This window comes from Mobula birostris, chromosome 8 (assembly GCF_030028105.1).
Source record: "Mobula birostris isolate sMobBir1 chromosome 8, sMobBir1.hap1, whole genome shotgun sequence".
Classification (NCBI taxonomy): domain Eukaryota; kingdom Metazoa; phylum Chordata; class Chondrichthyes; order Myliobatiformes; family Myliobatidae; genus Mobula; species Mobula birostris.
In genome coordinates, this window is record NC_092377.1 from 163,722,429 (window position 1) to 163,747,947 (window position 25,519).

Sequence of the window (25,519 nt, forward strand, 5' to 3'; positions counted from 1 at the left end):
TCCTGCAAAAAGACAAGGATGAAATCCTCTTGTTATTCAGGAAGGGATGTATGGCTGGTTTGCAGTGAGATCTGGAAGGGTGCCACCTACAATCCAGCAGCAAGGAGATGAACGTGCTGAGTAAATAAAGTAGTGGAGCAGCACACTGCTGAGGTTGTGTTTTAGAAGCTGGTATGTGTGTGACAGGAGTTTGAGGCAGCATTCAAACTTTTCATCTGCGGGTTGTGTCCACAACTGACACTTCAACAGAGACAAAGTTAGCGTGGTGTTCAGTAAAGGCTCTGCTCCCTGCCCATTACCGTGACCACGCATACTGCCATCTCGTGTGGTCGGACCAGTTGGCACTTTTGACCCTTCGAGCCTGCTCGACTGTTTAACGAGATCATCATGGACCAGCATGGTAGTGTAGCAGTTTGCGCAGGGCTACTTGATAGCTGGAGGTGTCGGAGTTCGGAGTTCAATCCTGACGCCCTCTGTAAGGACTTTGCACGCCCTCCCAGTGGAATATGTGAGTTTCCTCGAGATGCTCCAGTTTCCTCCGGACTCATACCACCAGGCTGAAGAACAGTTGCTGCCCCTCAGCCATCAGGATCTTGAACAAACGGGGATAACTACACTCAGTCTACTTCTGGCGTTCCCACAACCAATGATCTCACTTCAAGGCTCTGTCTTGTTATTTCATGTTCTCGTTATTTATTGCTATTTATTTATATTTGCATTTGCACAGTTTGTTGTCTCCTGCACTCTGGTTGATCTTTCACTGATCCTGTTATAGCTACTGTTCTATACGAGGGGTGATTGATAAGTTCGTGGCCTAAGGTAGAAGGCGTCAATTTTAGAAAACCTAGCACATTTATTTTTCCTACATTTACACACTTAGTCCAGTGGTCGTGGAGCATACGGATCCCTTCTTTGTAGAAGTCTGCATCTTGGACCTCCAGAAAGTGGTCCACAGCAGGGGTGATTGATAAGTTCATGGCCTTAAGTAGAAGGAGATGAGTTATACAGCTCTCGTTACATGCACGTGTAGTTCAACTCTTTGAGTGATTATGCAGAAAGTTTGAAGTTAATAACTCATCTCCTTCTACCTTAGGCCACAAACTTATCAACCACCCCTGCTGTGGACCACTTCTGGAGGTCCAAGACGCCGACTTCTACAAACAAGGGATCTGTATGCTCCACGACCGCTGGACTAAGTGTGTAAATGTAGGAGGGGACTATGTTGAAAAATAAATGTGCTAGGTTTTCTAAAATTGACTCCTTCTACCTTAGGCCACAAACTTATCAATCACCCCTCGTAGATTTGCTGAGTATGCCCACAGGAAAATGAATGCCAGGGTTGTGTGTGGTGACATGAATGTACTCTGATAATAAATGTTACTTTAAACTTTGAACTTTCCTCCCTCTGTCCACAGACGCACCATTAGTAGGTTGATTGGATGTGGTAAATTGTCCTGTGACGAGGATAAATGGGGGGAGGGGGAGTTTTGGCCATGCGGCTCGTGGCTGGAATGGTTTGCTCTGTGCTGTAATCCAATAAACAAACAAACAGATCTTGGGTGAACTCACTGTAGCTCCACCTCTGTCATCCAACTTACCCCTGGTAGCTAGTCATCTCCTTACTTATCTAGAATCTATCTTCCTCTGCCTTAAAGGTATTCATAAAACACAGAACACTACAACACACTACAGCCCCTTCGGCCCACAATGATGTGCCTACCCTTGGACCAACTCCAAGATCAATCTCACCCTTCCCTCATATATAACCCTGCATTTTTCAATCATCCATGTTCCTTCCTTAAATGCCCCCAACACCACCCCTGGCAGCAGATTCTCACACTCACCTCTCTCTGTGTTAAAATAAACTTAGCTCTGGCATATCCCCAATACTTTCCTCCAGCCACCCTAAAGTTATACCCCCTCCTATTAGCCCTTTCCACCCTGGGGAGAAGTCTCTGTCTGTCCACTCGATCTCTGCCTCTTATCATCTTGTACACCTCTATGTGCTCATGTCCTATCAAGTCACCTTCGCTCCAAAATGAAAAGCCTTTGCTCACTCAGCCTATCCTCATTGGACATGCTCGCTAATCCAGGCAGCTTCCTGGTGAATCTCCTCTGCACCTCTCTCTAAAGCCTCCACATCCTTCCTATAATGAGGTGACCAGAACTGAACCCAATTCCCCAAGTGCGGTCTAACCAGAGTTTGTAAACCTGTTGCTGATTCTGATTGTAATCGCAGGGGAATATAACAGACCCATTAAATCAGAAATCCTAAAGAATTTCAGATGCTGGTAGATATCTTTTCTTTGCTGGAATAAATAAATGTTTGCAGAGATTACTGACCGAGCCAGAAACAACACATTACTCATCACAAGATGATACGTGACATCTGCTGATCCAACACTCAGTCTCATTTAGTTACCACAAGAAGTTCTTAACATTTCAAACGTCTGGTACAGCAGCTATAAAAATACTTGTCAAACTGGAGTTTAAAAAGCAAACATACTTCACTTTTGATACGAATACACACACATATATTTCCGGTCACTTACTGTGTGCGTCAGCAGGTCTCAGCCAAGACTGCCTGGGGTGGGTCACCAAGATTTGGGATTAGGAAGGGACAATTCTTACAATGTTTCCTCTCATATTTCCTGCTGATAAAGAGGTAGGCCATTCAGCCCATCAACTACAGTACAGAATTACCATTTGCGGTAACATTACTACAGCACGCCCACCACTCACTTACCTTAACCTGTACATCTTTGGGAATTGGGAGGAAACCCACACAGTTATGGGGAGAATGTACAAACTCCTGACGGATCGCAGTTCAATTAAATCCCGATCGTGATCATTGGCATTGTATTGACTCACAAGATTTAGACTTCAACCTGAGATCCACATTTATGGTGCTGTGGGCCCATTTCCCGTTGCACCTGTGCCTACATGTATTTCTGCATATGACAATAAGCTTGATTTCCATGTTAACACCTGCCCTCTACCACCGTCCCCTTTAAGCTGCGGGAGTGTGCGGCCACGCAGTAACTGAAATGCTCCCGTGCACATAGCCTTTGTTGCCATGCAGCTGGAATAAACTCAGACAAGAAAAAGTTTACAAAACGTGTGAGATTTTCTTTGTTATAGTGATTTTATTGTATCCTTCAACTAATACATAAAATCAAAAGTATGTGTTTTTTCAATTTTCATTCTAAATATTCACAATATGTATATTACAAATAAGACATTTAAAGCGCCGCACAGTTTTCAGGCCGTGTAAAAAGTTCCTGCTCAGAGCGGTGGTTGGTGTGCGCAGCTGTAAGAAAAGTTAGAGGGAACATTGTCCTTAACTGGCAGCATATTACCCCCAATCACAGCTGCTATGATTTTCTTTACTAATCCCACATCGAGGACAGGTGATGCCTCAGAAAGGTGGCATCCATCATGAGGGACCAGCAGCTTCCAGGACATGTCCTCTTCTCATTACTACCATCAGAGAGTTGGTCCAAAATGTTTATTCCCCTCCATGGATGCTGCCTGACCTGCTGAGTTCCTCCGGTATTTTGTAGGTGTTGCTGAAGGTTTCCAGCATCTTTGGAGTCTCTTGAGTCCTGAACTTTGTACTGGTATTGGAATCGGTTTATTATTGTCACATGTACGGAGGTACAGTGGAAAACTTATCTTGCATACTGATTATATGGACTAAATCATGACACAGTGCATTGAGGATTGCTTGTTATGTGGCATATCATATATGACGTAGGCAATCAGGGACATGACCATGATTGTTCTTGGCAAATCTTTCTACAGAAGTGGTTTGTCATCACCTTCTTCTGGGCAGTGTCTTTACAAGAAGGGTGACCCCAGCCATTATCAATACTCTGCAGAGATTGTCTGCCTGGCGTCAGTGGTCGCGTAACCAGGACTTGTGATCTGCACCAGCTGCTCGTACGACCATCCACCACCTGCTCCCATGGCTTCACATGACCCTGATCGGAGGCTAAGCAGCTGCTACACCTCGCCCAAGGGTGACCTGCAGGCTAGAAGAGGGAAGGAGTGAGTGCCTTACACCTCCTTATGCAGAATAAAGAGAAGGTTCAGTGCAGGCAAACAATAAAGTGGAAGATCACAACGAGGTAGATTGAGAGACCAAGAGGTGTGTTCAAGAGTCTGATAACAATGGGATAGAAAACGTCTTTAAGCCTGGTGTGACATGTTCTCAGGCCTTTGTACCTTCTGCCTGATGGGAGAGGGGAGAAGAGAGAATGGTTATGCTGGCTGCTTTACAGAGACAGTGAGAAGTGTAGACAGAGTCCACCTCCAACTCAATCAGCCTTGCTGGTGAGACTACCCTATCGTAGAAGCAGCCTGTTTAGGAGCCTGACTTAGCATCACACACAAAAATAGTGAAAGGAAGTAGAACACTGAACAGAACTGTGGGGAGAGTGGGGCCGGGGGGTGGGGGTGGGGTTGCGGTTTAAAGAACTGAGGAGATATAGCTGTTGGCATTATGAAAGGGATGGATGATGTAGTGCCTCAGGAAAGGGAACAGGTTGCTTGCGGATCTCCCAGTCGGTTTGCTCTTGAGCTTGACCAAGCTGCCCGCTCACCAGCCCAGGTGGCAGGCAGTCGAGGACTCTGCCCGAGCCGATTCTCCGGGGTTACGTCTGGGCCTGGGGGGGAGCACCCGTCATCTAAGGGCAGCATGGCGAGATTTCCAGGAACAGTGGGCACTGCAGTATATGTTGTAGATAGTCACAATCATACTTTAATTTGAAAATGTGGATCGTTTATGAAGTCCTGACTATTGTTGACTGTTTTGTAGTTTGAATAAAAGTTTGTAAATAAAAAGAGCCATGTGACTCCCTCCCCATCCACCCACTAACCTTTCCCCTCACCTGGTCTCACCTACCACCTGCCCGTAGTACTTCTTTCCCTCCCCCCACCTTCTTATTCTGGCTTCTTTCCCCTCCCTCTCCAGTCCTAATGAAGGGTCTTGGTCTGAGACATTGTCCATTTATTCCCCTCCATGGATGCTGCCCGGCCTGCTGAGTTCCTCCGGCATTTTGCATGTGTTGCTCTGGATTTCCAGCATCTGCAGGATCTCCTGTGTTTACGTGTGTCAGTGAGCCTCCTTCTGTGCTTCAATCCAGCTTAATCTAGAAGATCCTTGCAGACGTCACTGCACGGCAGGTAATTCCTGTAGTGGCCCAGTTCACCTATCGCCAACATCTCCGACAGGATTTCAGCAGGGTGCAGGTCTCAAGAGCGGACATAAGACGCAGGAGCAGGATTAGGCCATTTGACGTACCAAGTCTGCTCCACCATTCCATCATGGCTGATATACTATCCCTCTCAACCCCATTCTCTTGCCTTCTCCCCATAACATTTGACACCCTTACTAATCAAGAACCTATCAACCTCCAGTTTAGATGTCCCCAATGACTTGGCCTCCACAGCTCCCTGTGGCAATGAATTCCACAGATTCACCACCCTCTGGCTAAAGAAATTCCTCCTCATCTCTGTTCTAAATGGACGTCCCTCTATTCTGAGGCTGTGCCATCTGGTCCTGGACTCCCCCACTGTAGGAATCGCCCTCCTCATGTCCACTCTGACTCGGCCTTTCATGATTCATCTTTGTTCTAAAGAGACATCTGTCTACTCTGAGGTGGACAACCCTCTACTCTGAGGCAGCCAGGGAACATTAACCCTCTTACCTCACTTCAAGGGCATTCCCATTGTACGAAAGGTACTTCAACTAAAGCTTGCTGGCTCAGAGCAAATTTTCATCATGTCTAGTGAGGACAAGCTGTACATTCCCAGAGAATCAGAATCAGGTTTATTATCACTGATAATATGTCATGAAATTTGTTGTTTTGTGGCAGTAGTACAGTCGTCATCATCATTATTATGTACCGGGTTGTATGACATCATCATTATGTACCAGGTGGTATGACATCATCTTCATGCGCCCTGTTGCATGACATGGGTGATCATGGTCTTTCCATAACCATGATCGCTCTTGGCAAATTTTCCTACAGAAATTGTTTGCCATTGCCTTCTTCTGGGCAGTGCCTTTACAAGAAGGGTGGCCCCTGGCCATTATCAATACTCTTTAGAGATTGTCCGCCTGTCGTCAGTAGCCGAGTAACCAGGACTTGTGATATGCACCAGCTACTCCTATGGCTTCACGTGACCATGATCAGGGAGGTGGGGCTAAGCAGGTGCTACACCTTGCCCGAGGGTGACCTGCAGGCTAGTGGAGGGAAGGAGAGACTTACACTGCTTTTGGTAGAGACGTATCTCCACCCCACCACCCAGCAGCAGTATAGGGCGATACATAAAAAATGCCGATATGTTAAAATATTGAGAGGCCTTTGTTGGTCATGGTGACCATGGGTGTTGCCTCCTGGCTGTCTAGATACACAATATGGAGAGCGAGCTGTTGTCCAGGGAGCAGCTCGTCCTCTCCATGCATCTGATGAGCCCAAAGGAACAGCCAGAGGCTGATACAGTTTGGCACAATCAGTGTCACAGGAGTTGCCAGTCATTGTTGAACTCAATGTAGGACTGCCTCAGGGACTCCAGCTCAGGTTCTTCCCTTTGGGGTTTACTCTCGAAGACTTCCCCGTGAGTGGGTATCGCCACAAAGTCGCTGAGTTTTGAGATCAGAGCTTTCCTTCTCCTAGGTGAGCTGCCAGCCACGGCTGATGCGCCCCATCTGCCCAAAGCGACTGGTTTTAAGGCACCAGTAACCCAACTTTGCCCCTTCTCCTGTCAGTAGGAGCTGTTCCGCTGGGCTTCGTAGCTAGGCCCCATGTGAAGGCCAGGAGCTGGACTTGGTTGTCAGAGGCCGTTTGAGACGCACGCCATCGGGAGCATTTAATAGGTAGTGGGAGCTTGTCCCCGTGACCACCCCCAGCCATAACGACCTTAAGGAGCCAAGTTACAATAATAATTAAACAAACAAATAAATAACTCATGCAGAACATGGTTATCTTGTTCACGGGTTTTGTGTTTGCAGTGTACTGCTGCCGCAAAACTACAGCTGCCAGTGATTCCGACTCTGATTCCAAAAGTGCAGGAAGCTGTAAGGAATCACGTGTGTCACGGATGGTATGGCAACTACTCTACCCGAGACTGCCGAGAGCTGTGGGCGCAGCTCAGCACATCATGGAAATGAGTCTCCACTCCACCGATTCTTGCTACCTTTGCGAAGCAGCCAATGTAAGGACCTCTCCTCACTTACTTAATTGGCCCTGAGCTCCCAGTGGAACATCGGCCATTGATGGCCTCCCCTCTCCATCGTGCTCGGCAGTCGATGGTATGGTTAGAGTTCATCAACATGTCTGCAATCCATTGTATCCTCCGAAGAGGAGGTTGGCCTATAAACTTTCACCAGAGCCCTGCTGGCCGGCCTTAACCATTTCCACCTTGCATGACGGGAATGAAGGGCTAAGATCCCTCCACCTCTGACATTCCCTCCGCTTCCCCCCTTCATAAGATTTAAGAAATAGGAGAAGGAGTCGGCCATTTGGCCCCTCGAGCCTGCTGCGTCATTCAATAAGATCATGGCTGATCTGGCCATGGACTCATCTCCACCTACCTGCCTTTCCCCCATAATCCTTAATTTCTCTACCATTTAAAAATCTATCCAACCTTGTCTTAAATATATTTACTGAGGTAACCTCCACTGCTTCATTGGGCAGAGAATTCCACAGATTCACCACTCTCTGGGAAAAGCAGTTCGTCCTCATCTCCGTCCTAAATCTACTCCCCCTGAATCTTGAGGCTATGTTCCTGAAAACAGGCACCACCACGAGCTGCCAGCACAACCAATTTGAACGTTTAAGAGAAGTTTGGATAGGTACATGGACGGGGCGGCGGGGTGGGGGGGGCGTGCTGGAATGGAGGGCTATGGTCCACTTGAAGGACAATGGGTCCAGGCTCACACGGATGGGCCGCAGCACCTGTTTCTGTGCTGTAGTGCGCTACCACTCTGTGGCCCTCTGACGCCAGGCTTCTATCCTGATGTTCTAAAACTATTGAATGCTAATGATGAATTCTAGACGTCACAACTGTCAGGGCCTTGCACCTTCTTGATAAATTAGTTTATCATTTGCTATATTTAAAGTGGAGGTTGATAGGCCCTTGACTAGTCAGGGTGTCAATGGTTATGGGAGCAGGCGGGAGGGTGGGGTTGAGAGGGATAGTAAATCTGATCAAACGGCAGAGACTCGCGGGGCTGAATGGGCTAATTTTGCTCCTATGTCTTACGGTCTTACGTACCGAGGTGCAGAGAAAGACTTTTGCGTGATATCCGTAAGGATGATTTAATTACAGCTGAGCATTGAGGTAGGAGAAGGCAAACAACAGCAGAATAAAGTGTTACAGTTACGGAGAAAGTGCATTGTGCACGCAGACAAGGCCACGATGAGGTAGAGAGCGAGGTGAGAGTCTGCTTTACCATCCTGGGAGACCAGCCTCGTTCCAGCGGGGTGGAATCTGTCCTTGAGCCTGGTGGTCTGTGCTTTCAGGCTTTTGCTAACCTCCTGCCTGAATGGAGAGGGAGAAGAGAGAAGGTCCTATGGTGGAGTGGCCCTGCACTTTCTTTGAACAGTAACTCTATTTTCTCCATTCTAGGACACAGAACGGTCCAGCACAGAATGGGGCTTTTGGTCCGTGACGTTGCTCTGACCTGTATAAACCCACTCTCTGATCAGTCTAACCCCTCCCTCCAACATAGAGCTTAGAACATTTGTCACCCATTTTCCCTTGCACTAGTTCAGGTTCAAGTTGATGGTCATTTAAACTGTATACGGCCAAACAAAACAACGTTCCACCTGACCAAGGTGCACATCATCGTCATTACGTGTATGACGTGGGAGATCACGATCTCATCCCCCACCTGTTCCCATGGCTTCACCTGACCCTGATCGGGGTGGGGGGGGTGCTAAAGAGGTGCCACACCTTGCCCAAGGGTGATCTGCAGGCTGGCAGAGGGAAGGAGCGCCTTACACCTCCTTTGGTAGAGACGTATCTCCGCCCTGCCATCCAAAGACAATACAGTACATATAACTCACACACACAGCACAAAAAGTAACACTACCACAAATAATAAGATGCGTTTAAGTCACAAGTTAAAAAGTCACCAGGGTAGTGCTACTGTCACTTCACACACAGTGAGACCTGGGTGATGGCAGGGAGTTCAGTCGTCTCGCGGCCCGGGAGAAGAAACTGTTTCCCATCCCAACAGTCCTTGTCCTAATGCTACGGTACCTCTTGCCTGATGGTAGGGGGCCAAGGAGATTGTTGGACATTGGGAGGAATCATTGACAATGCTAAGGGCCCTGCACATGCAGCGCTCCTGTTAAATACCTCTAATGGGTGGGAGAGAAACCCCAATGGTCCTCTCAGCTGTCCTCGCAATCCTTTGTAGGGTCTTACATAGAACATAGAAAAGTACAGCACAGTACAGGCCCTTAGGCCCTCAAACTCTGCCTCCCATATAAGCCCCCACTTTAAATTCCTCCATATACCTGTCTAGTAGTCTCTTAAATTTCACTAGTGTATCTGCCTCCACCACTGACTCAGGCAGTGCATTCCACGCACAAACCACTCTCTGAGTAAAAAACCTTCCCCTAATATCCCCCTTGAACTTCCCACCCCTTACCTTAAAGCCATGTCCTCTTGCATTGAGCAGTGGTGCCCTGGGGAAGAGGTGCTGGCTGTCCACTCTATCTATTCCTCTTATTATCTTGTACACCTCTATCATGTTTCCTCTCATCCTCCTTCTCTCCAAAGAGTAAAGCCCTTGCAGTCAGATGCCTTACAATGTCCAATATACTTATAATTAGAAATAATCTGTATAGATGGCTTGCAAAATTAACTTTGCATGGTATATATTATAACAATAAACCAATACTAATACCCATATTCTTTCAATAGTTCAGAATGTGACCTCAGATCCTTAGTTTCACTAAGCCAGGGGTTCCCAACCTTTTTTATGCCATGGCCCCCTACCATTATACGAGGGGTCTGTGCACCTCAGGTTGGGAACCCCTACACTAAGGAAAGGAATTTTCCTACTCTACATTTCTGATGACCTGCATCACTATAATATCTTTTTTTTAAAAGTCTTTTTTTCCGATTGCAAGACCCTGCTGGACGTCGATAATGTAAAATACTGTAAATCTGATTCACTGGTTCATTGGCAAGACTGACGGTAGAGGAGCTGCATGGTCTCGGTTTTAGTGTGGACTAGGCCCCGAGCTGTGGTGTCACCTGTTTGGGCCGCCAGGAGAGGTGACGCCAGAGGTGGTGTGGCGTGGCGTCCGTGCTGGCTTAGGGGCTGGCCCAACCCGTGGGGGCAGCCCTCCAGTGTTTGCTCGGTGGAAGACAAGCAGGATTGTGTTCGTCTGCGAACTCGTTCTTGCCAGCAACTATGGACTCAATGACTTGAGCTGTATATTTTTTAGTATGACTGTATGTTTACTGCTGTCTTACATGTGCTATATGTGCCTTGTGCTGTGTATGACTGCTGGGTCTGTGTTTTGTACCTTAGCCCCATCGGAATGCTGTTTCATTTGGCTGTATTCATGGGTTTTCATGTGTGGTTGAATGAGAATTAAACTCAGACAATAAGAAATACTAATTTTCCTCTCCATAATTGAAGACTTCAGTTTCACCAGCTGTTGCGCCTTGCGGCTGTAGTTATTAACCTTTCCTTCAGCCATGATGGGTTTAAAGCAGATAATCGTATATTTGTTCAATCCGTTCACTGCCTGAGCCTCTCGCCCTTCCACTTGACAGTGAAGGTTAATTGTTAAGCTGTCCTTTTAACTAGTGTAAAAATACCCTTTCAACATCAGTCATCTTTCTAAAGCTTTCTGAGTCACAAAGCTGATTCCCCCCCCCCCCCCCACAATTCGCTTGAGCCGTTTTTCAGTTGGGAGACATTTTCCTACATTCACACCGCACCTAGGCGACAACGTCTCCCTAAGGGTCCAAGTCCACAGTTCCCTGAGAATCGCAACACTTTTACCTTCCTTCCATAAACCTTAGAACATAGGTCATGGAACATGTTCCTGCCGCTGTGTGTAAGGAGTTTGTACGTTCTCCCCGTGACCGCTAAGGTTTCCTCCTGGTGCTCCGGTTTCCTCCCACAGTCCAAAGATGCACCAGTTGGTAGGTTAACTTGTCATTGTAAATTGTCCTGTGATTAGGCTGGGGTTAAATCGCGGGTTGCTGGGAGGTGCGTCTCAAAGGGACAAAAGGGCCTATTCCACGCTGTATCGCTAAATAAAATACAGCACAGTATGAGCCCTTCAGCGCATAACGTGGCGCCAACCTTTTAACCTACAAATATTCATCTAACCCTTCCCCATACACAGCCTCCATTTTGTTTCTGTTATCCACGTGTCCATCCAAGAGTCTCTTAAATGTCTTCAGTGTATCTGCTCCTGTCACTACCCCTGGCAGGGCATTCCACGCACCCACCACTCTCCCTGTTAAAAACAATACTACCTCTGACATTGCCCTATACCTTCCTCTAATCACCTTAAAATTATACCCTCTTGCATTAGCCATTTCCGCCCTGGGAAAAAGCTCTGGCTGTCCACTCGATCTATATCCCTTATCATCTTGTACACTTCCATCAGTCACCTCTCCTCCTGAAGGAGGGGAGGAGAAGATGGTGGCATGACGCAGTGCGCGTGGCCGCCCCGAAATGATATCGGTATTTGTTAAGTAGGTATAGTACACAATCCTGATTTGATGGAGACGGACGTGAGAAGCACGGAGGAACATCTGGAGAAACTTCTGAAATGCCTGCTTTGCTGCCGCTGTTACTGTGCGATCGAGAATCTCCGGAGGGGAAGGCCCCAAATCCTCGGCTTTGCCTATTGCCTGTTGCCGTGGTTGGGGTCAAAGCACTCGGCAGATATGGTGCTTGGTGCTCAGTGTCAGAGGGCTGGTCGAAGGCTCAAAGTTCTTGGACGGACTCAAGAGTCGGCTGTGGTCGGGTGCTTCCAGGGTGCTGCATTGGCAAGTTTGTGGCGCTGGAAGCTCATGGCAGGGAGAATTTTTCTTCCTTCTACCGTCTGCATGAGATGATGGGACTTTCGAGAGACTTAGAGACTTTTTTTTACCGTGCCCATGGTCTGTTCTTTATCAAATTACGGTATTGCTTTGCACTGTTGTAACTATATGTTATAATTATGTGGTTTTTGTCAGTATTTTTAGTCTTGGTTTGTCTTGTGTTTCTGTGATATCACACTGGAGGAACAATTGTATCATTTCTTAATGCATGCATTACTAAATGACAATCTAATTCCTACTTCACTCTGAAGAGAAAAGCTATAGTTCACTCAATCTATCCTCATGAAACATGCTCTCTAATCCGGGCAGAATCCTTCGTAAATCTCCCCTACACTCTCTCTGATTCTTCCACGGCCTTCCTCTAATGAGATGACCAGAACTGAACACAATTCTCCAGGTGTGGTGTAACAATACCTCGTGGCTCTTGGACTCAATCCCCTGAATAGTGAAGACAACACAGCATACGCCGCATTAACCACCCTAGCAAACTGCGTGGCAACTTTGAGGGAGCTATGGAAGTGAACTGCAAGATCCCATACCACTAAGCATCTTCCCATGAACTCAGCACCCTCTAGGTAACAGGCCCTTCGAACCCAACGAGCCCCCTTCACCCAATTACATCCATGTGACCAATTAACCTCACACATGTACATCTCTGGAATGTGGGAGGAAACCAGAGCACCCAGAGGAAACCAATGTGGTCATTGAGAAAATGTTCAACCTCCTTACAGACCTTGGCAGAAATTGAACCAGGGTGGCTGGGGCTGTGTTAGCGTTACGCTCACCACTACGCCACCATGACGCCCAAGTGTGTCAAGATGTGTCACCAACCAAGACAGATCTGATACTTGCTAGACCTTCAAGCAACACACACAGAATGCTGGAGGAACTCAGAAAGTCAGGCTGAGAAATTAAAGATTAAAGATAAGTTTTATTTGTCACATGTACATCGAAGTGTTAGGTGACAGGGTGGAGATACGTCTCTACCAAAGGAGGTGTAAGGCCCTCCTTCCCTCCGCTAGCCTGCAGGTCACCCTTGGGCAAGGTGTAGCACCTGATTAGCCCCCGATCAGGGTCATGTGAAGCCATGGGAGCAGGTGGTGGATGGTCATATGAGCAGCTGGTGCACATCACAAGTCCTGGTTATGTGACCACTGACACCAGGCAGACAATCTCTGAAGAGTATTGATAATGGCTGGGGTCACCCGTCTTGTAAAGACACTGCCCAGAAGAAGGCGATAGCAAGCCACTTCTGTAGAAAACTTTGCCAAGAACAATCATGGTCAGAGACAAATGATCGCCCAGGTCTTACACTGCGGCACACAATGATGATGTCATATGACACAGCATATAATGACGATGATTAGATTATTAGATTAGACTATGAGGACACGCAGTCCTCTTCTACTGTCATTTAGTAATGCATGCATTAAGAAATGATAAAATATTTCCTCTGGTGTGATATCACAGAAACACAAGACAGACCAAGACTGAAAATCTGACAAAAACCACATAATTATAACATATAGTTACAACAGTGCAATGACGATGACATCAAAGCACACCAATGACCAACACAGTCTGAGATGTGCTGAGATGGTCTGGGCTGTATTCACCACTTTCTATAGGCTTTTCTGTTCTTGGGTGAGGCCCTGTGTTGGTTGGGGTCGACCATGAATGTTGTGACCCTGCTGACTCCATAACCTACAGGCCAGGGCAGTACGATACAGAGAGCGAGCTGTTGCCCGTGTAGCAGGCTCCCCCTCTCCACGCAGCTGATGAACCCAAAGGAACAGCAGGGACCGATACAGTTCAGCACCGGCAGCATCACAGGAGTTGTCAGTCGGCCTTGAACTCAACGTAGGACTCCAGCTCTGGATTCTTCCCTCAGGATTTACCCCCAAAGCCTTCCCGGAGACTATGTATAAACGCAAGACAGTGGAGGTTTGAGATCAGAGTTTCCTTTCTCCTAGATAAGCTGCGGACCCCATCTGCCCGAAGCCACTGGTTTTAAGACACCAGTGGGCCGCCTTTACCCCTTCTCCTGTCAGTAAAAACAGTTCCACCAGGCTGAGCAGTTGAGCCACACGTAAAGGCCAGGAGCTGGGCTTGGTTGTCAGAGGCTATTGAGATGCACGCCTTTGGGAGGATTTAATAGGCAATAGGAGCCTATCCCCACTACCACCCCCGGCTATAACAATCTTAAGGAACCTGCCCTCGGGTCTTGAACTGACAATGTAGGATTGAACTGATCCACAGCAAGTATTAGAGAGTGCCTTTATACTGACTATGTTCAGAGTAATGTGCTAACACCATGACTGATTAGGTCACGGACACAAAGGTGTTAATAGTGGTTTGGGCATTTCTGTGTATAATTACCCGCCTAACACTTGTGAAGTCATAATTCTCTCAATCTGCACTGACCGTGTAAGGGTGACTCACACATTCACCCACATATCCCATACAGCAAGAAACACAACAAACAACTCGATGACACTTTGCTCCGACCACATTGTGAGCCCCATGTCTAAGAGCTGGCATTGGAGACGGTCAAGAGGAGGTTCATGAGATCCCGGGAATGAGAGGGTTAATGTGTGAGGAGCATTTGATGGCTCTGGGCCTGTACTCACTGGAGTTTAGAAGAATGAGGGGGTGAGGGGGGGGATCTCATTGGAACCTATGGAATATTGAAAAGCATCGACAGAGTGGATGTGGGGAAGATTTTTCCTATAGTGGGGGAGTCTAGGAACAGAGGGCACAGCATCAGAATAGAGGGACGTCCCTGTAGAAGGGATTTGAGGAGGAATTTCTTTAGCCAGAGGGTGGTGAATCTGATGAATTACTTACCCCGGATGGCTGTGGCGGGCACGGCACTGGGTGTATTTGAGGCAGAGACTGATGGGTTTGAGCCGGCAGGTGGTGTAGTGGCATCCAGACCAGACTCCGGGGCGGGTGGTCCCGGGTTCGAATCCGGCTGGCTCCTTGCACGCTCTCCATCCGTGCTGGGTTGCGTGTCGAGCTGGCAACTCGGCCTTGTTAAAAATAAACAGACAAATTCTAAAGAAATGGCAAGATTGCCGCTCGATGTGCCACAAGGTGAGGAGAAGGATAACAAAACTGATTGTTGACGGAGTTGAGGGTCTTTGGGGAGAAGGTGGGAGGATGAGGCTGAGAAGAAATTCGGCCGTGATTGAATGGCAGAGTAGACTCACTGGGTGAAATGGCCTAATTCTGCTCTTATGGCCCCTCTGTACCCGTGGCGAGTGAAGGGTTAATTCTCCAGCGCCCACCTTATGGAGATGCCTCAGAGCTTAAGTTCCGTGCCCTGGGGGTGAAGACTAAGAACGCAGGGGACAGACTCCCACGCTGATTACCAGAGGCGGGTTTATTGAGCTGATTTTGCAGGATTACAGGAGGGGAAGCAGCTGGCTGGCAGCATTTCTGAATGGGCTGCTGGGCCTAATCAATGTAAGCACATCTCCGAGCTGGAGGAAATCCCTCCGGGTACAACTGAGCATCAGTGCTGAAGAAGCTGCAGGGTGAGACAGTCTAGCCCAGCGAGTGGGACACTAGTGAAGCTTAAATACATAGAACTTGGAATGGTGCAGTCCATTCAGCCCACAATGCTGTGCTGACCCTTTAACCTACTTTAAGATCAGTCTAGCCCTTCTCTCCCACATGGCCCTCCATTTTTCCGTCATCCACGTGTTATAGAAACATAGAAAACCTACAGCACAATACAGGCCCTTCGGCCCACAATGCTGTGCCGAACATGTATTTACTTTAGAAATTACCTAGGGTTACTCATAACCCTCTATTTTTCTAAGCTCCATGTACCTGTCCAGGAGTCTCTTAAAAGACCCTATCATATCTGCCTCCACCACTGTTGCTGGCAGCCCATTCCACACGCTCACCACTCTCTGAGTAAAAAACTTAGCCCTGACAGCTCCCCTGTACCTATTTCCAAGCACCTTAAAACTGTGCCCTCTCGTGTTAGCCATTTCAGCCCTGGGAAAAAGCCTCTGACTATCCACACAATCAATGCCTCTTATCATCTTATACACCTCTATCAGGTCACCTCTCATCCTCCGTCGCTCCAAGGAGGAAAGGCCAAGTTCACTCAACCTATTCTCATAAAGCATGCTCCCCAATCCAGGCAACATCCTTGTAAATCTCTGCACCCTTTCTTTAGCATTATCTAAGTATTTTTAAGTGCGCCTAATGTATTGGCCTCTACCACCACCCCTGGCAATGTGTTCCATACACCCACCACCCTCCGTCACCCTCTGACATCCCCTCCTATGCTCTCCTCCAAACAACTTAAAATTATGCCCCCTCGTATTAGCCATTTCTACCCTGGCTGTCTACTTGCCCTGTCCAGTCTTATCATCTTGTACGCCTCCATCAAGGCACCTCCTATGCTCCTTCACTCCAAAGAGGGAAGCCCTAGCTCTCTCAACCTCTTGCAAATCAAAAGAAGTTTTCTCCAGATGTAGGACTGAACTCTGATATTGCCAGTTCTACAATTTGCTAGTCTTTCCCCCGCAATTGGTACTGGTTCACTGTCACGCAGACTGGGGCACAGTGAAAAGCTTTTGTTCAGTGTGCCATTCAGGCAGATCAGCCTATACATCTATCAAAGGAATTAAAAAAAGAACAGAATACCTGTACAGAGGATTCCGGTTCATTGGCCATCAGTTAATTGGGACAGATGCTTATTTGGGACAACTCTTAAAAACAAACTCTAATCAGGAAAATTGCTAGGATTTCTTTCACTTATTTTAAACTGCAGAGAGTTGTCAACTTAGTCAGCTCCATCATGGGCACTAGCCTCCCCAGTATCCAGGACACCTTCAAGGAGCGATGCCTAAGAAAGGTGGCGTCCATCACTAAGGACCCCCATCACCCAGGACGTGCCCTCTTCAGGAAGGAAGAGAAGATGGCGGCACGATGCAGCACGCGCGGCCGTTCCGAATGAATATCCATATGTGTAACTAGGGGGCTGTGCACAATCTGGATTTGATGGAGACAGCCGTGAGAAGCACGGAGGAACACCTGGAGTAACTTCTGAAATGCCTGCTTCGCTGCCGCTGTTGCTGTGCGATCGAGAATCTCCGGAGACGAAGGCCCCAAATCCTCGGCTTTGCCTGTTGCAGGGTTGAAGCGTTCGGCAGAGATGGTGCTCGGTGCTGGGTGTCGGAGAGCTGGTCGGAGGCTCGGAGTTTTCGGATGGACTCGGAGTCGGACTGTGGTCGGGTGCTTCCAGGATGCTGCATCGGCAAGTCGGCGGCACTGGAGGTTCACCGTCTGCGTGAGATGATGAGACTTTCGAGAGACTTTGAGACTTTCACCGTGCCCATGGTCTGTTCTTATCAAATTACAGTATTGCTTTGCACTGTTGTAACTATATGTTACAATTATGTGGTTTTTGTTAGTTTTTAAGTCAGTTTGTCATGTGTTTTCTGATATCATTCTGGAAAAACATTGTATCATTTCTTAATGCACGCATTACTAAATGACAATAAGAGGACTGCGTGTCCTCATAATCATAATCATTGCTACCATCAGGAAGGAGGTACAGAAGCCTGAAAGCACACAGTCAATGATTCAGGAACAGCTCCTTCCCTCCCTGCCATCTGATTTCTAAATGGACATCAAACCCATGAACACTACCCATGAACCCCAGTCCCGATGAAGGGTCTCGGCCTGTACTCTTTTCCATAGATGCTGCCTGACCTGCTGAGTTCCTCCAGCATTTTGTGTGTGTTGCTTGGATTTCCAGCATCTGCAGATTTTCTCTTGCTTGTGATTTGAACACTACCTCACTAATTATTTAATTCAACTATATATATACTTACACTTACCGTAATTGACAGACTGTTTTCTATTATTATGTACAGTATTGCACTCTACTGTTGCCGCAAAGTTAAAAAAATTCAGAACATTTGCTGGTGATATTAAACCTGATTCTGAATCTGACGGCTATTTAGTACTGTAGTGCCCCAGTCTGCGTGACTGTAAACCAGTACCAATTGCAGGGGGAAAGACTGTTCCCTGTACTAGCAAATTGTCGAACTGGCAATGTCAGAGTTCAGTCCTACATATGGAGAAAGCTTCTTCTGATTTGCAAGAGGTTGAGAGAGCTAGGGCTTCCCTCTTTGGAGTGAAGGAGGATAGGAGGTGCTTTGATAGAGATGTACAAGATGATATTGGTCGTGTTTTAATTTGTTCTGTATTTCATTTAAATACATGATTTGTTACTCAATTAAATGATCGTTAGTTGATTTTATATCTTTTAAACTATTTGCATGAATCTTCGGCTAATTGGGGCAGTGCTTAATTGGACCAAAATGTGCTGGTCCCAGTGTGTCTCGATTAACCAGAATCAGTTGTGTGGTGTCACAGTTACGGGGTAAGTACAGAGCAAGTGGTCAGATGAAGTGCATGGGCTATGGCGAGGTCGAGAGCTCATCTTTAGGGTATGAAAGGTTTCATCAAAAATTTGGTAACTGTGGGACTGAACTTTGAACATTACGGCCTAGTACAGGCCCTTCGGTCCACAACATTGTCACATCCTCTTAACCTACTCCAAGTTCAATCTCAACCTTTTCCTCCTACAGAGCCCATAATCCTTCAATTTTCTTTCAACCACATCCCTAATTTATTAGTCCCGACAACTAGCCCTGACAGTATCTACTCCTTCCATCCATGTACCTATCCAAACCTCTCTTAAAGATTGCAATCAAACCTGCAACCATCACTTCCACTGGCAGCTGTCCTCAACCCTGTTGGGCGTTTGCATCTTCTGCCCGATGGGAGGAGGGGGAAGGGAGAATGACCGGGATGGGAAGGGTCCTTCATTACGTTGGCTACATACCGAGGTAGCAAGAAATGCAGGCAGAGTCTGTAGAGGGGAGGGTGATTTCCATGATGGACTATGCCGTGTTTACAATCCTCTACAACTTCTTGTGGTCTTGGGCAGAGCCTCTGTCCTAAGGTGTGATGTGTCTGGAAAAGATACTTTTATGTGTTATGTTTTGTAACTTCAAAACATTAAACTAATTCAAAGGAAGACACAAGAGTCCAGGAATGCGAGTGTAACTTTGTGCTTTACTTTGAGCAAGGCGCGCACGTATCTCGTGGTAGAATGATGACGTATGTAATTCACATATTTATACATATAACCCATAGTGAAGCTTACCTGTGGCGCTTCACTTAAAGTAAACACGAAGTTAAACTCACAGTTTGGGCTCCTGTTTCCTCCTTTGAATTAGTTGAATATTTTGAAGTTACAGAACATAACAGTAGCTCCAGAGATTAATCGAAAGTAAAACATAAGAGCCAGGGATAGACATGTACACTTCATTTCACTTTTAGTGAGGCATGTACATATGACATGGTGGTGTGATGATGTATGCCATTCACATACTCCTACATGCAACCCATAATGAATTATTTAATCAAAGGATGCTTAGTCAAAGAATATATTTACAATATTACTCAAATATTACAGAAATATTAAATATACAACACTTTAGCACCTCGATAAAAATTTGTAGCGGGTCATCAGAGGCACGCTGAATTTCCTGAGCCTCCTCAGGCTGTAGGGATGTCACTGAGTTTTGCCTCAATGTATACTCTCTCCTAACATTATCTCTCAAATCAGTTGGTGAGCGCAGCAGCAGAATTTCCACGATGCTTGTCTGGAGGTAAGCCTTACCCTTTGACCTTCAGTCTGTTTCTGCCTACTTGTGCTGTTAGAGTAAGGCAAGGTAAGACAACCTTGGAAGAAAGACCAATTGTGAACATCAATTTCTCCTTACAGTAAACAAATTCTCCCCACTCCTTCCTCTATCCACCACCCTGACCTTTTACCTCTTCTCACCTGCCTACCACCTTCCCCCGGGTCCCCTCCTCCTTCCCTTTCTCCCATGGTCCACTCCCCTCTCCTACCAGATTCCCTCCTCTCCAGCCCTTGACCTTTCCCACCCACCTGGCTTCACCTGCCAGCTTTTAGCTAGCCTCCTTCCCCTTCTCCCACCTTTTAAATTCTGGCGTCTTCCCCCGCCTTCTCAGTCCTGAAGGAGGGTCTCAGCCTGAAATGTTGACTATCTACTCATTTCCATAGATGCTGCCTGACCCCCTGGGTTCCTCCAGCATTCTGTGTGTGTTGCATTAAAAGAAGTACTTTACGATGCAAGGATATGTAACTTCAGGGCATGTAAAGACCACATGGCTGCTGGGCATAGTGGTGGGTACGAAAGGGAGATGGCTGGTTGTATTCAGAGGGAGAATATTATAGGCTGCCCTTACGAGGTATCAACATCATGCTGAAATAGGAACTGCACGGGCAGGCATTGCGTCATGGAACACTACGGCAAAGAAGCCCGTCTATTCCATGTCAAGCTGTTCTGCCAAGTCCCATCGACCCGCACCCAGACGGTCGCCCTCCGTCCCCCTCCCATCCATGTGCTTGTCCAAACTTCTCTTAAAAGTGGAAATCGAACCTGCATCCTCCATTTCCGTCGGCAATTCATTCCACACTCTGAGTGAAGCCTCCCCTCAGATGTTTCACCTTTCACCCTTAGCCTGCAACTTTTAGTTCTAGTCCCAGCCCACTGCAGAGGAAAAAGCCTGCTTGTGTTTGCTGTACCTACACTGCTCATGATTTTGTATTTTGTACCTTCCATCAAATTGCCCCTTTTGCATTTTGTACGGATGAAACTAGTCATAGTCATCCTGAGGGGAAATTGGTTTTCGTTACAGTTGCACCATAAATAATTAAATAGTAATACAACCATAAATACTGTAATTAAATAGTAATATGTAAATTATGCCAGGAAATAAGTCCAGGACCAGCCTATTGGCTCAGGGTGTCTGACCCTCCAAGGGAGGAGTTGTAAAGTTTGATGGCCACAGGCAGGAATGACTTCCTATGACGCTCTGTGTTGCATCTTGGTGGAATGAGTCTCCGGCTGAATGTACTCCTGTGCCCACCCAGTACATTATGTAGTGGATGGGAGACATTGTCCAAGATGGCATGCAACTTGGACAGCGTCCTCTTTTCAAACTGAATGAAGCAGACCAATTTTGTGACCCTTTGCAAAGTTAAAGATCTGTTAAAACCCAAGTGTGCTCTGTCTTTTTTCTCCCTGTTTGCTCAAACAATCGTTTCTTTTCTCTCCCAGCAGCTGTTGCTCCCTCTGGCTGTGTCTAACTAACAGATGATGGACGGCTCAGCACCACCGAGCCACCTGCGGCCCAGTCGCTCAGAAATCCCCCTAACCTCCCCGGCATGCACCATTCGTCACCATCACTGCCCAGAGCCGATTCTCGGACCTCGCCGTTCAATCAGAAAGAAAGCCTCAGCTCGGAGAAGGATCAGTACAGTTGGTTTCACAGCCAGCAGGCTGTGTCTTATTATAGACAGTTCCTCCCACAACTTTCAACCATTAACCCCAACTCATAATGAACCATTTCTGCATTTACTGGTGATTGTTTTCAGAACACACATAGAACAGAGATCAGTACATCACAATGCAGGCCCTTTGGCAAATGATGTGCTATACTTTTAGACTACTCTAAGATCAATCTCACCTTTCCCTCCTACCTAGCCTTCCATTTTTCTATCATCCATGTGCCCATCTAACTAGCCTTTCTCTGATATCCCCTCTATACATTCCTTCCGGCTGGTGGCGCAGTGAGATCAGCGCTGGACTCCAGAGCGAAGGTTCCCGAGTTCGAATCCAGGTTGGGCCACCCCCAAGCACGCTTTCCGTCCGTGCCGGGTTGAGTGTTGAGCTAGCCACTCGGCCTCGTAAAAAGAAAAACACAAGGGTCAAGTCAGGATCGTTCATAACGTGACCCGGTTAATCCTGACACCACGTGCCAGACAAGGATGGCTGAATGTCTGGTATGACACCATCCCTCTCCAGTCACCTTAAAGTTGTGCCTCCTTGTATGAGAGAGGGGGGGGGGAGGGATGGTGAGAGAGAGGGGGAGAGAGAAGGAGAGAGTGAGCGGGAGGGAGGGAGGGGGGTCTCCCACTTTTTTCCACCCTTCAGGCGTGCAATGAAATGCTGTTTTGATGATGGCCTCTCTTCTCATCACGTGCCCAATCCATCTCCAACGTTTCCTCATGATGATTTTGGCCATGTCCTCTTGATTGCACTGAAGGAGGAAGGCATGGTTGGAGACCTTTCTTGGCCAGAAGACATGGAGGACTCAAGGTGTGGAATGTCGAGAGCTGGGCAAGGTCACTCTCTGTCACGCGCCAGCATTCTGACCCGGACAAGAGAGCGGACGCAACACAGCTCTGGTACTGCCTCACCTTGATGTGGACGCTGTACTTGGTTGACCTCACATTTATATGTCATGCTCAGCTGACACTAGAAGACCAAAATAAATAATATTGAGGATGCTCCCCTTGACTTATCTAACTTCATCGTGGTTGGCCCCAAGCCCAGCTGTGAAAGGAAGAAGGTCAGGCGGGGGCTAGCAGCTATATCCCATACAACAAGACCTGGGTGTCATTATACACCAGTCATTGAAAGTGGGCATGCAGGTACAGCAGGCAGTGAAAAAGGTGAATGGTATGCTGGCATTTATAGCGAGAGGATTCGAGTACAGGAGCAGGGAGGTACTACTGCAGTTGTACAAGGCCTTGGTGAGACCACACCTGGAGTATTGTGTGCAGTTTTGGTCCCCTAATCTGAGGAAAGACATCCTTGCCATAGAGGGAGTACAAAGAAGGTTCACCAGATTGATTCCTGGGATGGCAGGAATTTCATATGATGAAAGACTGGATTGGCTAGGCTTATACTCGTTGGAATTTAGAAGATTGAGGGGGGATCTTATTGAAATGTATAAAATCCTAAAGGGATTGGACAGGCTAGATGCAGGGAGATTGTTCCCGATGTTGGGGAAGTCTAGAACGAGGGGTCACAGTTTGAGGATAAAGGGGAAGCCTTTTAGGACCGAGATGAGGAAAAACTTCTTCACACGGAGAGCGGTGAATCTGTGGAATTCTCTGCCACAGGAAACAGTTGAGGCCAGTTCATTGACTATATTTAAGAGGGAGTTAGATATGGTCCTTGTGGCTAAAGGGATCAGGGGGTATGGAGGGAAGGCTGGTACAGGGTTCTGAGTTGGATGATCAGCCATGATCATACTGAGTGGCGGTGCAGGCTCGAAGGGCCGAATGGCCTACTCCTGCACCTATTTTCTATGTTTCTATGTTATGTTTCTATAAAAAGCCGAGAGCCACAGGAACACCAACAGGGGCTCTAACCCCATCCCCTAAAAAAACCCAGAGCCACAGTAATGCCAACGGGAGCTCCTAAGCTCTCATCCCTGGGAGAGGAAGGATCTTTGATGGGACAGTTTGAAAGACTGGCCCGGGACAGAGGACTCTGGTGAGGTGCTTTCAGCAGCCTATTCCCTGGTAGGGTTAGTGGGATTAAAAACAACAGCAACAACTCTCGATGATCTGACGAGCTGACTTCCGTTGCATGCTGCTGAGTGTGGTGTGGTAGCAGTGTGCACTGGAGACAGAGATCAAAGATTACACCTTCCTAGATGTAAAGGAAGATTACTCTAATTGGTAGCAGAAATCCCTTTCATGTTCTGTGGTTTATCCCCATGCGCTTATCTAACTTTTCTGTAGAAATGTTTACTCGAAACATAAACAAGATATAAACACAAGAGATTTTTCAGATGCTGGAAATCTTCAGCACCCACATACGAAGTGCTGGAGGAGCTCAGCAGGTCAGGCAGCATTTATGGAGGAGAATAATCTCCCGATGAAGGGTCTCGGCCCGAAACTCCAGCAGTTTATTGCCCTCCAGATGCTGCCTGACCTGCTCAGCTCCTCCAGCGTTCTGTGCGTGTTGACGAGCAAGATATGCTTTGAAAAGTTAACTCCTCAGCTAGTGTCCACTCTAGTGTGCAAGTTCTGAAGTTTCCGGATGTTACTGAGTATGCGTTTATCTGCAGCCGTTCTCCCTGCTCTCCTTTCCCACCCCTACCCCTAACCCGATGGCCCACACTCCTCCCCTCCCTGCACAGTGCTTGGAGAAGACGTGTGACCAGAGTGGACAGCTAAAGTCTAGTGTTGAGCACCCAGGACATGTCCTCTTCTCATTACTACCGTCAAGGAGGGGGGACAGGAGACTGAAGACACATACTCAATGTTTTAAGAACTTCCTCTTCCCCTGTCGCCATCAGACTTTTGAATGCTCCGCGAGCCCAGAACACTACCTCACTGGTTTCCCTTCTTTTTGCACTTTATTCATCTTTTGATGTGACTTTCTTAACGTAACTTAGTTTTCTTCATGTCGTCCTTTGTATGGCTGCCACAGTCAGAATCAGCTTTAGTATCACCGGCATACGTTGTGAAGTTTGTTAACTTTGCAAAGGCAGTACAATGCAAAACATGGTAATAGAGAGGAAAAAACTGTGAATTACAGTAAGCATATATACATTAAATTGTTAACTTAAATAAGTAGTGCAAAAATAGAAATCAAAAAGTAGTGAGGTGGTGTTCATGGGTGCAATGTCCATTCAGAAATCAGATGGCAGAGGGGAGGAAGCTGTTCCTGAATCATTGAGTGTGTGCCTTCAGGCTCCTGTACCTTCTCCCCGATGGTGGCAATGAGAAGAGGGCCTGTCCTGGGTGATGGGGGTCCCTAATGATGGGTGCCCCCTTTCGGAGGCATCAATCCTTGAAGGTGTGCTGGGTGCTGTGAAGTTTACAACTCTCTGCAGCTTATTTGGATCCAGTGCAGTAGCCACTCCATACCGCTCAGTGATACAGCCTGTTAGAATGCCCCCCCACAATACACAAAACATCAAATTTCATGCCCTACATCAGTGACAACAAACCTGATTCTGAAAGGTTGCTTAAAGAGAGACGCAGAAGAGCCTTACCTCAGCAACCCCTGGCAACATTACAAAATTTGCTCCAGTACTTGGAGCAGGTATAATGGATCTCACCACAAGCATTGACTCTGTCCAGAATCCCTCCAGAACGATTGACAATTTTCTGGGACTTCAGATAATCAATTTCCATTTCAGTGAGCATTTTCAAGTTCCTGAGTGTGGTAACTTCTACTTTGTGAGAAAGGCACACTCGACAACTTCATACCAAAGAAAGAACTTTATCTCGAACTTCAAAACGTTACGTATATACAGAGGGTTTCACAACCCGTACAGCGTGGCGGGGACACTATGTACCGACAGCCACCAGAAGAACAAAAATGGAAGTAGACCCCCCCCCCCGATATCCTAATTAGTATTAACTTACTTTTAATTACGCTCACGTTACAACACTGAGTGTCGACAATGCTGAGGATCTATCCTGGGTCTAACATATCGAGGCAACTACAAAAGAGGCACGGCAGTGGCTATATTTCATTTGGAGTTTGAG

The 25,519-nt window shown here is 47.1% G+C and overlaps 1 long non-coding RNA gene across 1 annotated transcript; it reads right to left on the bottom strand.

The window, feature by feature from the left end:
• Positions 1-3,174: 3,174 nt before the first annotated feature.
• Positions 3,175-25,196, bottom strand: LOC140202349 (uncharacterized). Its single transcript, XR_011887079.1, has 3 exons — positions 25,087-25,196; positions 14,941-15,125; positions 3,175-4,034 (listed from the first exon to the last, which is right to left on the bottom strand). It is a non-coding gene; the product is annotated as an uncharacterized lncRNA (long non-coding RNA).
• Between the last annotated feature and the right edge of the window lie 323 nt (positions 25,197-25,519).